The sequence below is a fragment of the Triturus cristatus genome, chromosome 5_1 (assembly GCF_964204655.1).
Source record: "Triturus cristatus chromosome 5_1, aTriCri1.1, whole genome shotgun sequence".
NCBI classification, from domain to species: domain Eukaryota; kingdom Metazoa; phylum Chordata; class Amphibia; order Caudata; family Salamandridae; genus Triturus; species Triturus cristatus.
The window spans coordinates 911,532,020-911,546,927 of record NC_140587.1 but is presented as its reverse complement, the minus strand read 5'-3'; positions in this window follow the sequence as shown (position 1 = coordinate 911,546,927).

Below are 14,908 nucleotides of genomic sequence, written 5' to 3'. Positions count from 1 at the left end.
AATACAATTTTGGATAATGCCTGCATAATGTGGCAGTGCTTACCTAAGTTCGGTAAGTTACTGACTCATTAGGAAATGGCAGAGACCATGCTAGAAGTGGAAAATTAATCAGTAAAAAAGGTCAAGTGAAAACCTTAAAGGGGATGGGAAGTAAACTCACATACAAGCTAAGGAACAAGGCAGCCGAAATCTTGGGGAGGAATTTTGTGTCAGTTATCAAGGCCGGGTATCAGTGGTATCCACAGCGTAGAGAGCGCTGGTGGGAGACTACATTAAAAGAGAAGCAGGAGGAGTGCAGGCGGGGGGGACGCACAATTGCTGGGGCTGGTAGAGCTGTGTTAAACCTTAAAGTACCCCTAGTCCCCCTCTATGTTTTGCTTCATAGATGGACATTCATCCGTTGGACATTTGTTTTCAACATTGTGGGAATAGCAAAGTTGCTCTCCAATACACATGTGAAGTTTTGCAGTAGCAGAAATCCTCAAAACCACCTCTTTGCTAGGGGCTTAGGGCACCACTCCCTGAGGCAGCTATAATGAAGACTGGAACTCCATAGAAGCCCTAAAAATATTGTTCCATGGAGCAATTATGACAGAGTATTTGAGGGCAAACATTTCCCCCAATGGTCTGTTGGTTACCAATGCCCCTGCATCTTCCTTTAAGATGACATATTCAAACGGGAATGATCCCAAGTGGCTGCAAGTGCACCAGGCATCGGCTTATCTTGATTATTAACACAGCTACACACCTATCTGAGGCTTTAATAATCAAGATCAACAAAGCAGAGAATGAGCTGAAAAACAGTATCTTGATTTCCAAATACAAGGCTAAATTAGCTGAGATTAATAATGAAATTGATGAGCATAAAGACTTTTTGATGAAACAGAAAATCACCAACCTTCAAAAAGACATAAAATTTGACAAGGAGAAAGTCTATCCCTACATTAGGGATGACTACATAGCTACCGGGGGTGATACCTCATCAGATGAAAGCAATTCCAAATGCAGGAGGAACACCTCCTTCAACAGCAAATCGAGCTTAGAAAGTTGGGGTAGCAGTGATGGTGGACGTGGTCATGCACTATATGGATATGGGATGGCCCCTTACCAGGGACCTCAACCCATGTGGCCGCAACACTACCCCATGTTTCCTCAGGGTCCCCAACAGACTTTCCCACAACCCTTTCATCCCACTTTTTTGGGCAGAGTTTGGGGCAGAGGCAGAGAAAGAAGAAGAGGGGGCCAAAAGAAAGTTCAAAGGCAGGAACAAGAACCACATATGCAGACAAGGATACAAATCAAAAGAAATTAGTAGTGAACTTATCTACCAAGACACTATCTGCAGTTGAAATCAAGGTCCTCCAGAAAGGCCATGGCATTGTTCCCACACCTCAGGAAGACCAATCTTGCCTTACCTGCGAACTGCACAATTTTGTTCATAAAATCGGGCTCTGTGCCTTTTTCAAAGACAAACCAAACCTTGCGGCAGATGACGCTGGGTTACGAATTCCCTCCAAATTCACCCCAGCAGCAGGTTTGATTTCATAAGATTTGGACTTACGAACAGGCACTATTGAAATAATAGATGCCCAAACTCATGGCACTGCTTTCCAGAACATGTCTAATGAAGAACTTGCAGCAATAAAATCTCAAGCCAACAAAACTAGCATCACAATAAAACAGGCAGACAAAGGTGGAGCAATAGTTATCATGTCCACTGCGGATTATAACAATGAATGCCTCTGCAAACTAGCTGACCGGAAGTACTACACCCCAATTGACCAGGACTTAGTGCTCAGATAAACTCTCTAACTTCCACTACAGAAACTCAGGGATGGATAAGCAAAAATGAAGCAGAGTTCCTAGTGAACTCCCAACCCAAAATACCCTACTTCTACATCCTCCCCGGAATACATAAGGGAATAACCCCCCAATCCTCCCTCCCCTCCCCTCCCCCAGGAGACCTATTGTACCTGGTCTGGGCTCCCTCCTTGAATCTCTGTCAAACTTTTGTGATCACGTCTTGCAACCCCCGGTAACACAAACACCCTCTTTTCTAAAATACACAAGGGATGTTTTAAATTTGATAGATGATGCCAACAACTTGTGCAGCATTGATCTTCTGGTAACTTTGAATGTAGAGGCTTTCTACATGAACATCCCTCAATCTGCCACACTAGAGGTGATAGAGATCACCCTTATGATTGAAGACAGGTCTTCTCTCACTCCAATTAACTTTATCATGGAATGTGCTACCATAGCCTTCAAAGAAAACTTTTTCCAGTTCAGAGACCAGCTATATAATAAAACCCAGGGAACTTCCATGGGGAGCACATTCGTGCCAAGTCTGGCCTGCCTGAATATGGCGAACTTTGAAAAGGAGAATATATTTTGTGACAGTAATCCTTACATCACCAACATCCTCCTAGGGCATCGATATATGGATGACATCCTGATCTTTTGGCAGGGAGACCTCATGGAATGTGAGAACTTCTGTAAATGGGTCAACACATTGAATCCCTTTCTCAAGTTCACCAAGAACATATCTAACAACAATCTCCTATTCCTTGACCTATGCATCACCCTCACTACACAGAAACTGACAACCACCACCTATAAGAAACCCACTGATTGCATCAACTTACTTCAATATGAGAACAATCACCCAAAATCCTGGCGGGACAACCTCCCATATGGCCAATTTTTGTTACTACGTCACAACTGCAGCACCACTGCAGACTTTGAAAGACAGGCACAACAACTTTCTACAAACTTGAAAGCTAGACATTATCCCTCTCACAAGGTTGGCCTGGCACGTAAGAGAGCTAGGAATAATAATTGAGCAGCCCTTTTGGAACCGAGAGTCTGCCCACAGGAAGAAATACTCACCTGTGTTACCGCATTTACCCCCAGTTCCAATAGGATACAGAAAATAATACAGAAACACTGGCCCAATTTTCTGTTTTCCCTCCAGTATAAAGACCGTCGCCCGGTTCCTTGTTCACGTTCAGGGTGGCAGAGAAGTAGTAGGTCACCCTTGAATCAGTGTGCTGGAAACTGTGAGGGTAATGGGCCACTGTTTAGAGATATTTAGCATTTAAAAAATCTTTAAGGTCTTAACTTGACCTTTTTTCCTCCGTTTTGTTTCACAGCTAGTGTGGTCTCTTCCATCACCTAAGGGGTCACTAACTCACAGAACTGAAGTAAGCACTGCGCAATTTGCAGGCATTCGCGAAAAAGGTTACTTCATCCTTGTCATGATAACAGCATCACTTCACTTGTGTGTCACCTGCTTGTTTTGGATGTGTGCTTTTCATGCCACATTGCACCTACACAGATATGCGCTATGGCATGAATTTGTCCCTCTACTTGTTTTTATTATGGGTGGGAACCCTCACATAATTTCTGTACTTGTGCAATTTTCTTTATTGTTCTTTTTTTCTGGGTCGGGTTTTAGATATCCCAGGTATACTTTACTGTGAGGATTTGGTTGCATGATTGGGGTACCTTTTGCTAATGCTACATTAATTTTCCCCAACCACAAGTAGATTCGGTTTCATTTTGCAGTCCTGAAGCATTGCCCAGAACGATAGCGGCACTTGAGGCAAGAAACATGTTGACCTACACGCATACTATTTTATGAGCTGGAAAGGACCATTACTTCCACATTCAGCCATCCATTGCCTTTTATTCATAACAAGAGAACACGCCTATTAAAAGTATTTGGGTATCTCTTAGCTATTTTTAAAACCACTAATTCACATTACACCAAGCTACACCTAGAGCACCTGAACCCTACACCTCACTTCGGCATCTCTTGCTCAAAATATCTCCGGCAAAGAGCCCCTTCGAGGGGCCCACTGGGCATTGCAGTGCCAACCCAACGAGGAGCTGCCCGATGATGATGCGAGACCTCTACACGGGTGTATGAGGGTTCTTCCTACTGAGCAATCAGATACCTGATCTGGTATCTCAGTTTGTTATCACAGTTTCCCTGGTCTAGATCCTCCCTTCATTCCCTCCCCCCAGGAACTGCATACCTTTTGTATTACATAGATGCTTCAAAGCCGTTTGAGACCACTGCCTCCTCCTCAGGAGCCACTGAATTGTTTTTTCTATAGGGTGGCAATAGGTCTGGCCATTGACTTCAGTATTTTTAAGAGGTGGTTTACTTTGTTTTCAGGTAAGACAGAGTGGACGCTATGGTGAAATGGAGCTTTCACTAGATGAGGGTGCCTGTTGCTTGAAATAAAAAGGTACGTCAATAGGCATACCATTATTAGACTAAACAGCAATATTTTGCACAGAGATCATACAAAGGTTGACCAGGTGCTAATGGTGATATACATGGCTTGATAATGAAGCCTTCAGTATTTGAAAAATTCAGTCCTATACTGCTTATACCCATTCACTTTTCCAGGAGGTAAAGGACTTTAGAGATGCTCAACACTAGTTGACAAGGTAAAAAACCTCTAACCGGTGTGTCGTCCTAATAAGAGTATAAGCAAACAACAGTGTCGTCAAGGTCAATTCAGGGGGGCAAATTCAAAGACGAATGGCTAGGATGAGCCTTGAAAATGGAGTCTAATTTAGAGGCAACCCACCTATGTTTGACCTCTTGTTCTCAACTGTGTAAGGGAAAGGATTTATTGAGAATGTTGGCTACTGCTGGAGCGAGTATGTTGGCACATTCTGGTGCCAAAAGTACTGCATAGTGTTGGAATAGTTGCAGGCTCCATACGAGGTATTCAGTTTGCTGTTGGTGAAGGAGGGAGTGGACTAGAACATGACTTGGGGAAGTAGTCTGGCAAGACCTGAGACAGTGCCGTTCACAATCTAGAGAGGGAGGGACAGCGGCAGATAATCCCGCATGAACTGCCGCAAGCGTGACCGCTCCACCCCCTCTTCCTACGGCACAGCACGGCTTCTGCGTCAACGGCACTATGCCGCTGATGGTTGAGTGAGACGCCAAGATGCAGATGGAATCTGATCCGCTTTGCAATTTTGGCATCGGAAACGGCTCTTCAGTGCATCCACGAAATCACAGCTGTGGCACATTCTCAATCTCGATTTGCTTGTTGTTCAGGACTCCTGACTCCGGTGGTGCCCCCACCCCTCAGGCACACTGAAGTGGCTTTGCCCCAGGAAAAGGGGCTTGCGACATTGTAGCTGGCTGAGCAGGTAAGTGGTAGGCTGGACTTGAGTGAGTACCGCACATCAGGGGCTCCCATTCGCTCTTCGATTTGTCGTTTTCTGTTTTGCTCATCTACACTTTTCAAAACTCCTTAAATCAATATTTGGACAGCATCTCCTGTGTTAGACTTACCTGTGCAGCCGCTGTTACTCGCCTGGCTATTTAAACCTGGCTATTTTTTGCCAGCGTCAGGACTTCGACCCAGAAAGTTCAAGGAGTCAAGCAAGGGATACAGTGAGAGACAAGGAGGGATCTCCAGGTTTCAAGCCAATGGTAGACCCCAAAATATTTTACGTCAACCACCACCTATAAGAAACCCACTGATTGCATCAACTTACTTCAATATGAGAACAATCACCCAAAATCCTGGCGGGACAACCTCCCATATGGCCAATTTTTGTTACTACGTCACAACTGCAGCACCACTGCAGACTTTGAAAGACAGGCACAACAACTTTCTACAAACTTGAAAGCTAGACATTATCCCTCTCACAAGGTTGGCCTGGCACGTAAGAGAGCTAGGAATAATAATTGAGCAGCCCTTTTGGAACCGAGAGTCTGCCCACAGGAAGAAATACTCACCTGTGTTACCGCATTTACCCCCAGTTCCAATAGGATACAGAAAATAATACAGAAACACTGGCCCAATTTTCTGTTTTCCCTCCAGTATAAAGACCGTCGCCCGGTTCCTTGTTCACGTTCAGGGTGGCAGAGAAGTAGTAGGTCACCCTTGAATCAGTGTGCTGGAAACTGTGAGGGTAATGGGCCACTGTTTAGAGATATTTAGCATTTAAAGAATCTTTAAGGTCTTAACTTGACCTTTTTTCCTCCGTTTTGTTTCACAGCTAGTGTGGTCTCTTCCATCACCTAAGGGGTCACTAACTCACAGAACTGAAGTAAGCACTGCGCAATTTGCAGGCATTCGCGAAAAAGGTTACTTCATCCTTGTCATGATAACAGCATCACTTCACTTGTGTGTCACCTGCTTGTTTTGGATGTGTGCTTTTCATGCCACATTGCACCTACACAGATATGCGCTATGGCATGAATTTGTCCCTCTACTTGTTTTTATTATGGGTGGGAACCCTCACATAATTTCTGTACTTGTGCAATTTTCTTTATTGTTCTTTTTTTCTGGGTCGGGTTTTAGATATCCCAGGTATACTTTACTGTGAGGATTTGGTTGCATGATTGGGGTACCTTTTGCTAATGCTACATTAATTTTCCCCAACCACAAGTAGATTCGGTTTCATTTTGCAGTCCTGAAGCATTGCCCAGAACGATAGCGGCACTTGAGGCAAGAAACATGTTGACCTACACGCATACTATTTTATGAGCTGGAAAGGACCATTACTTCCACATTCAGCCATCCATTGCCTTTTATTCATAACAAGAGAACACGCCTATTAAAAGTATTTGGGTATCTCTTAGCTATTTTTAAAACCACTAATTCACATTACACCAAGCTACACCTAGAGCACCTGAACCCTACACCTCACTTCGGCATCTCTTGCTCAAAATATCTCCGGCAAAGAGCCCCTTCGAGGGGCCCACTGGGCATTGCAGTGCCAACCCAACGAGGAGCTGCCCGATGATGATGCGAGACCTCTACACGGGTGTATGAGGGTTCTTCCTACTGAGCAATCAGATACCTGATCTGGTATCTCAGTTTGTTATCACAGTTTCCCTGGTCTAGATCCTCCCTTCATTCCCTCCCCCCAGGAACTGCATACCTTTTGTATTACATAGATGCTTCAAAGCCGTTTGAGACCACTGCCTCCTCCTCAGGAGCCACTGAATTGTTTTTTCTATAGGGTGGCAATAGGTCTGGCCATTGACTTCAGTATTTTTAAGAGGTGGTTTACTTTGTTTTCAGGTAAGACAGAGTGGACGCTATGGTGAAATGGAGCTTTCACTAGATGAGGGTGCCTGTTGCTTGAAATAAAAAGGTACGTCAATAGGCATACCATTATTAGACTAAACAGCAATATTTTGCACAGAGATCATACAAAGGTTGACCAGGTGCTAATGGTGATATACATGGCTTGATAATGAAGCCTTCAGTATTTGAAAAATTCAGTCCTATACTGCTTATACCCATTCACTTTTCCAGGAGGTAAAGGACTTTAGAGATGCTCAACACTAGTTGACAAGGTAAAAAACCTCTAACCGGTGTGTCGTCCTAATAAGAGTATAAGCAAACAACAGTGTCGTCAAGGTCAATTCAGGGGGGCAAATTCAAAGACGAATGGCTAGGATGAGCCTTGAAAATGGAGTCTAATTTAGAGGCAACCCACCTATGTTTGACCTCTTGTTCTCAACTGTGTAAGGGAAAGGATTTATTGAGAATGTTGGCTACTGCTGGAGCGAGTATGTTGGCACATTCTGGTGCCAAAAGTACTGCATAGTGTTGGAATAGTTGCAGGCTCCATACGAGGTATTCAGTTTGCTGTTGGTGAAGGAGGGAGTGGACTAGAACATGACTTGGGGAAGTAGTCTGGCAAGACCTGAGACAGTGCCGTTCACAATCTAGAGAGGGAGGGACAGCGGCAGATAATCCCGCATGAACTGCCGCAAGCGTGACCGCTCCACCCCCTCTTCCTACGGCACAGCACGGCTTCTGCGTCAACGGCACTATGCCGCTGATGGTTGAGTGAGACGCCAAGATGCAGATGGAATCTGATCCGCTTTGCAATTTTGGCATCGGAAACGGCTCTTCAGTGCATCCACGAAATCACAGCTGTGGCACATTCTCAATCTCGATTTGCTTGTTGTTCAGGACTCCTGACTCCGGTGGTGCCCCCACCCCTCAGGCACACTGAAGTGGCTTTGCCCCAGGAAAAGGGGCTTGCGACATTGTAGCTGGCTGAGCAGGTAAGTGGTAGGCTGGACTTGAGTGAGTACCGCACATCAGGGGCTCCCATTCGCTCTTCGATTTGTCGTTTTCTGTTTTGCTCATCTACACTTTTCAAAACTCCTTAAATCAATATTTGGACAGCATCTCCTGTGTTAGACTTACCTGTGCAGCCGCTGTTACTCGCCTGGCTATTTAAACCTGGCTATTTTTTGCCAGCGTCAGGACTTCGACCCAGAAAGTTCAAGGAGTCAAGCAAGGGATACAGTGAGAGACAAGGAGGGATCTCCAGGTTTCAAGCCAATGGTAGACCCCAAAATATTTTACGTCGGGGCGGGTTCTGGTATTGGGTCACTTGGTTGGTCACCCCACTCCAACTCTAGTAAAGAGTTTAAGAGGAGAAGAAAAGGAAGGAAAGAGGAGAGACAACAATAAAACAAAGTACAACTGAATACCAGAGCTTGAAATGATGGGGTAGCACTTTAAAATCTCCAACATGACGGCTAATGTCGACACTGCTGTGGCCTCAAAGCCAAAACACGAACAGCTCACATGAAGTTAGTGTCAGCTGCAGCAAGAGCAGAGGGCTCCCTAAAATCCCGCCGAGGGTCAGCCACAATCTCAAACTCTTTGAGCGCAGAAGAAGACATAGGACAGCATGGAGTGGAGGTTGGAACTGGGGGCCCAGTCATGGAGAGAATTCCGCAAGGATGGTCGGAAGAACAAGCAGGCCCTGAAGAGGAGTTTGCAGTTCAAACTGTAGAACCTGAATTTTTTAACGAAGGCAGCCGGACAATAAAAAACAAAGAGGAGGGGCCGAATGGAGGGGAAACCCAAGGGAGGAAAATAAAATCAGCCCCCCCCCAAGAGGATACAAATGAAGGAACTATCAGTCCGACCCAAGGAAAGTCCAAGGAGTATCCACTATTTACTAAAGCAAGAATAACGTCAACTACAGCACAAGGGCTTGTCATGGATATATAATCTGGACTTCCACAAAGTGACCAATCTCCCACTTTGCCTCAGATCTCATCGGAAGAAAAAGGGAATCATCGCTCTTCCGCGAAGCAGAGTAGTGCCTTAATGGCCTCCACCTTCTATCACAGAAAAAGCAGCAGCTGCGGGCAGCAAGAACAGGCACGGCAAGTATCAGTTAGATCCTTAGAGAAACAGGCTTTAGAAAAGTTGCAAAAAGAAGGGTCTGTCGCCCAATGTGACATTAAAACTATGCAAAGCCTCATCCTGGACGAAATACGAGAGCTTAAGGCAACATGCGGCAAGCGAGATAGCATCTTTGCATCACCGTCGTTGAAAATTGAAGCAGTCTGTAGCTTTCCAGACAGACTGCAAGAGGCAGAATCTAGGATTTCCCAGCTCGAAGGCCACATGAACGTGATGCAGCAGCAGGCTAATTTGGCAAGAAAACAGAAAACCTCACAAGAAAGCAAGCTTGAGAAACTGGAAACCATTCATGACACTCAAACCTGCGTTTGGTTATGGTTCCAGTAGGATGGGAAGGCACTCAAGTCCTTTAATGGGTCGAGACATTTATTAAAAAGAATGTACTGCCAGAGATTTCAGGAGATCTACCAATCACAAGAGCACATAAGGTACATGCGCAGACCTACGCCAACTCAAAGTTGCCACGAACAATCCTACTCAACTTTGCAGACGTTTGTGTCAAAAAACAGATACTTACTAGAGCCATCCATAAGAAACAATTTTCTACTAATGAAGTATTCAACTGCCTGGCTCAGCCTCCTATACACAAACCCTCAGGCCCAGGTGGTGGTGAACGGAGAGAGGTCATGCACCTTTCCGCTCCAACGGGGCACGAGGCAAGGGTGTCCCCTGTCCACATTGGTCTTTGCCCTAATTCTCGAACCTGTGGCGGCATGGATCTGGAAAGATCCTATTGTACGTGGGCTGTGCTGGACAAAGGATTGGGAAGACAGGATATCGTTGTACGCCAATGATATCCTCTTATATGTCGAATCCCTGGAGGCCTCCCTAACAAGAATACTGAACATTTTTGCCACATTTGGTTGGTACTCTGGGTATACCATCAATTGGGCCAAATCCGTAGTATTTGTCCTCAGTGGTAGGTCGCCAAAACTACCTCTGACCTGTGAGGCACCTGTTTCCGTTACTTGGGCATCTTTGTGACAACTAATCAGGCCCGGTTTCACACCAGAACTCTCCTGCCTCCACTGGAGCGACTCTGGGGTGATGTTTGCCACTGGCGAGCCCTTCCGCTTTCACTTCTCGGCAGGGGGCACTGTTTAAAATTATGGCCCTGCCAAGATTTTTATACGTACTACAGAATACGCCCTTTCCAGTTCAAGACTCATATTTCAGCTCAATAAATAGTGAGGTACCTTTACTGCTGTGGGATGGTGGCCCGCCGAAGATCGCACTTAACAAACTGACCCATGGATGGTACGATGGTGGGATCGTATTGCCACATATTCAGATGTAATATAGTGCAGCCCAAATTGCAACCGTTAATCAATGGGTCCATCAGCTGTTAACAGAACCAGCGTACCAGATGAATAGGCTGGTAAAGCAACCGAGAGGGTATCTCCATGCACTTTACACTGACCCACGAAGACTCACGCTTGTGGGTCCCAAAGCAGTGACGATTTGTCAATGGCATGTGACTCTCTCCTGAGTAGAATGGAAAAATAAACTCACCAAAGCCACACCACTTTGGGAATCATAGTAATTAGCGACAACAGGTATAAGAAAAGGCTTCACTCAATGGGACTTAATGGGTATTTCCAGGTTGGGAGATCTAAATACGGGTAGCGGAATGATCTCAATTGAAAACCTACAGAAAACATATGATCTGGCCAAGACGGAATACTTCCGATATTTGCAGATCCGTCATGTTATACAGGCAGCAGTGCCCAAGGGAACTGAGCTCCCAGAGTCGTCACCTCTGGAGTGTAGACTCCTCGAGGAACATCTCTCCAAAAAAGCGATCTCACTAACGTATAAAAAACTAATCAATAACTCACCTGACTCGCTCGCAGTTCTGAAAGGTCGCTGAAGTGTTGACATCCCAGACTTGCTGGAGGAGGAATGATTGGAGAACCTGGCCTCTCCGCGGGAGGTAGCAATAAGGGCCCAGTTTCGACTAGTCCAAATCAAAATATTACACAGAATATATATTTCATGCACCACACTCGTGAAGATGGGACGTAGGGCAGAAGCCACCTGTAAAAAGGGATGTGGAGAGATGGGCTTGTTCTACCATATTATATGGCAATGTCGAGAGATTCAGCTCTATTGGCAGGCAGTGGGGGACTGTATGTCAGGGGTGGTGGGAGAAGTGCTCCAGATATCAACTAAATGGTGCCTTTTGAATGTTTAGGAGGACACAAACCTAGGGAAGGCAGACCAGACCTGGGTAACCCTGGGCTTTATACTAGCCAAAAGAAATATAGCGCGCCATTGGAGGGGCTCCTCCTTGCCCCTACTGCAGGACTGGAATGGGGATATGGACCGGTGCATGGTGGCGGAGAAACCGGTATATACAAAAGAGGCTGCCCGAGAAAATGGGGGGAAATCTGGGATAAATGGAATGTATATAGTGTGGGCCGTGTGTGCCCCCGATGGGGGTATCACCCCTTGCCCTAGTTCAAGCGGAAACAATTTGATGGTGCCAGTATTCCAGGAAATAAGAAAGGTGGCGGCCCTGTGTGGCCCATGAGCAATACACGGGGAGGAAGGGGTGCTAAGGCTTAACTGTGCTTGTAAGATTTATGATGTACTGCCATATTTTTGCTCTGTTACAATAAAAAGAATTATTAAAAAAAAGTATCCAACTGCCATCTTTTTTCCGACATGTCAGCAGCTGCTACTCGTCGTTGTAAGGAGTTTGTTAAGCTTTTGTATTTATTTAAGACACAGGGTACACAGGCAGCAATTGCTCAGCAGTTACGGGTCTTAGTAAAAGGGACATTTCACATGTTCGCTAATCTGGATGAAGCCAAAGAGCTGCTGCTAAAAATCTCCACCGAAAAGTAAATAAGAAGTAGCAATTTGGTGGCGGATTTTCAGTATTTTTTTTATTAATAAAGGTGACGAGGGGGATGGGAAGGTTTACCCAGGGCGCAACACCAGGGCACCCAGCATGGTGCTAACCAGGGGAGGGAGGCAAGGGGTATTGTGGGCAATTCCCCATTGTCCAGGGGTTGGGAGGGTGAGAGAGAGCATGGGGGTGGGGAGCAGGTTTAGCAAAAAAAAAGAGCAGAATCATAGAGGGAAAGGCAATCTTGAGATTTTTTTTATGGAGAAAGTTCAATTTCAAAAAGGAAAAAAAAATGTTTTGCTGTTTTATCTTTTGAGGGAGGATGGTTCTCAAAGTACCCATAGTATCGGTTAATGTAAACAGAGTGTCCAATAAGCAAAAATATGGTGGATTGATTAAATGGCTAACTTCCCTTTATCCTCAAATTCTCTTTCTTCAGGAAATCCATCTAAAAACAAATACACCAAATTTTTTATCCCCAAATATTACACTAAGGTATATTTTACTTCTGCTAGGGTGGCAATAAGGGGGTAGCCATCTATTTGTGCAAGGGATTGATTGGGAGATTTCTTAAGTCTGGAGGGACACATATGGCAGGAGGATATGGGTTACAGCTGGGGTGAATGGGATATTTTGTAATTTAGTGAATTATTATGCCCGAAAAGAAGATGATCCCAAAGCTATCATGAAGAATATTGATTTAGCTAGAGGGGTAGTGGGTCTTATAATTCTAGGGGGGATTTTGACTTTTTTCAAGATTTGGAAAGCGATACTTCCAACAAAACAAAAATATAATTGAAGGCTAAAACTAAAAAAGTATTGGATGTGATGAAACAGGATTGTCAATTAATTGATACATGGCGTAGGGCCTATTTGGAAATCTCACAATTTACTTGCTATTCTCGTCAATTTCAGTCCGCCTCTCGCATCGTTTTTTTCCTTATTTTTGTTCTCCTAATTGTCCTAACTCAGAGATTTGAGCTAATTCATTCTCAGATCATTTGGTGGTTAAAATTGAAATTGAAATAGAGGAGAGAAGGAAGCAGAAGTCTGAGTGGCAAACAGATCATCTCCTTCTCTCAAACCCGCAATGGTTACCTAGTATGAAAAAATTGATAAAATAGTTTTTTCAGGAGAATAATGGCACTGCAACACTCTTCTCTGTCTGGTGGGGCTTTCAAGGCTACAATGAGGGGTAATGTTGACAGAGTTCGCGCAGTTCGAATCGATTGGGGGATACAAAATTAATCACTACAAAACAGAAATCTTGCTACTTAATACCGGCTGTGAAATTCTACTGTATAATCTTCAATGGCAAGCTTGTTCCCCTGAGTCGATTGGATACCAGGGAATATATGTCGCTAATAGTTATGTGGAAATATACAAATTGAATTTTGAGGCAATGCTAAAAAAAAATCAAAACTTTACTAAATAGATGGACACTTCTCCCTCTTACATTAATTGGCCGTGTAGCTCTTATAAAAATGCCTATTTTACCGGTATAAATTTTTATTTTTACAAATGTCCCTATGAAAATTAACACGTCATATTTTAAAGAATTAGAAGCAAATTTTCGACAGTTGATTTGGAGCAAAAAGGTCTCAAGGGTAAAACTTCCAGTGCTTCAACTGGATATTAGTCAAGAGGGGCTGGCATTCCCCCAAGTTCGTACATACTATGAAGCTTCTGTTTTAGATATAGTAGTTTGCTTGATTGACTGTAAGGGACCCTTGGATATCTTATTTCTTGATAAGATGGTACAGGAAGCAGGATCTCAGATTCTGGCTTTTATTAAGACTGCTAAACTTCCACATACAAAAAACACAGATATAAGTCACTAGAGGAATATTGTGCCAGACTTCAGGCATTCTATTCTATGAAGACTCATTCTGCGGGATATGAGTACTTGCAGCTCACAGAATGTAAAAGTCTGGCCCTCCAAATCCAGAATAGCCAGATAAGGTTTTGGAAAAGTAATGGTTTCAAGGAGTTGGGCCATTTTATAGTCGGAGGGAGATATAATAATTGGCAGGAGGTCAAGGCTAATTGGGGAGACCGATGGAGACCGATGCAAGCTCTTCTTTCTAGGGTATCTCCAAATGATGCTTCTGTTGAAAAAATATTGCCCCCCATCTAGCATAGCCTTAACATCTGTACTGGCTGCTCTTTTCAGGAAAAAACTAAGGGGGGATGGGAAATTGTTCCAGACTTTTACGGAGTCAAGGGGAGTGCCTCGTAGTAAAAAGCTTTTTAGATAAGATTACTCCAGCAACACAATGTACTTTCTCAGAGCTTGAGTGGCAGGTGATTTCGCAGCTTGGCAACAAGGCATTAAGAGCAGCAAATTTTAAAAGAATGTCATTTTTATCACGCTGAATGGCATATTATACTCCTAGAGCATTGCTTAAAATGTATTTAGGACTAGAGGATAGATGCTTTCGGTGCCCTCAACTGGGACAGTGAGGCTGGCTTCATATCTTTTTTACCTGCCTGATGTTTTCTCAGTTCTGGGAGAGAGTTTTCTCCGCCCGAAGCTATGGCCTACAGAGAAGATTGGATCCAGAGGCAGAAATGGCACTTTTTGGCTTAGAAAAGCAGAGGCAAAACTTGCCAATTTCTAAAGGAGAGGAAGCATTCTAGTGGCAAGGTGTTTGTCTTCAGATTTGGAGGACAACTAATGTGCCTGCCTGCCTAAATTGGCATAATAAAAAGATTCAAACAAAAACATTTGAGGAGGCCTCCGCAAAAAGGGTTGATGCCACTAAAAAAATTACTGCTGTATGGAAACACATGGATGAAGTAGAATGCCAAGTAGATGACTCAG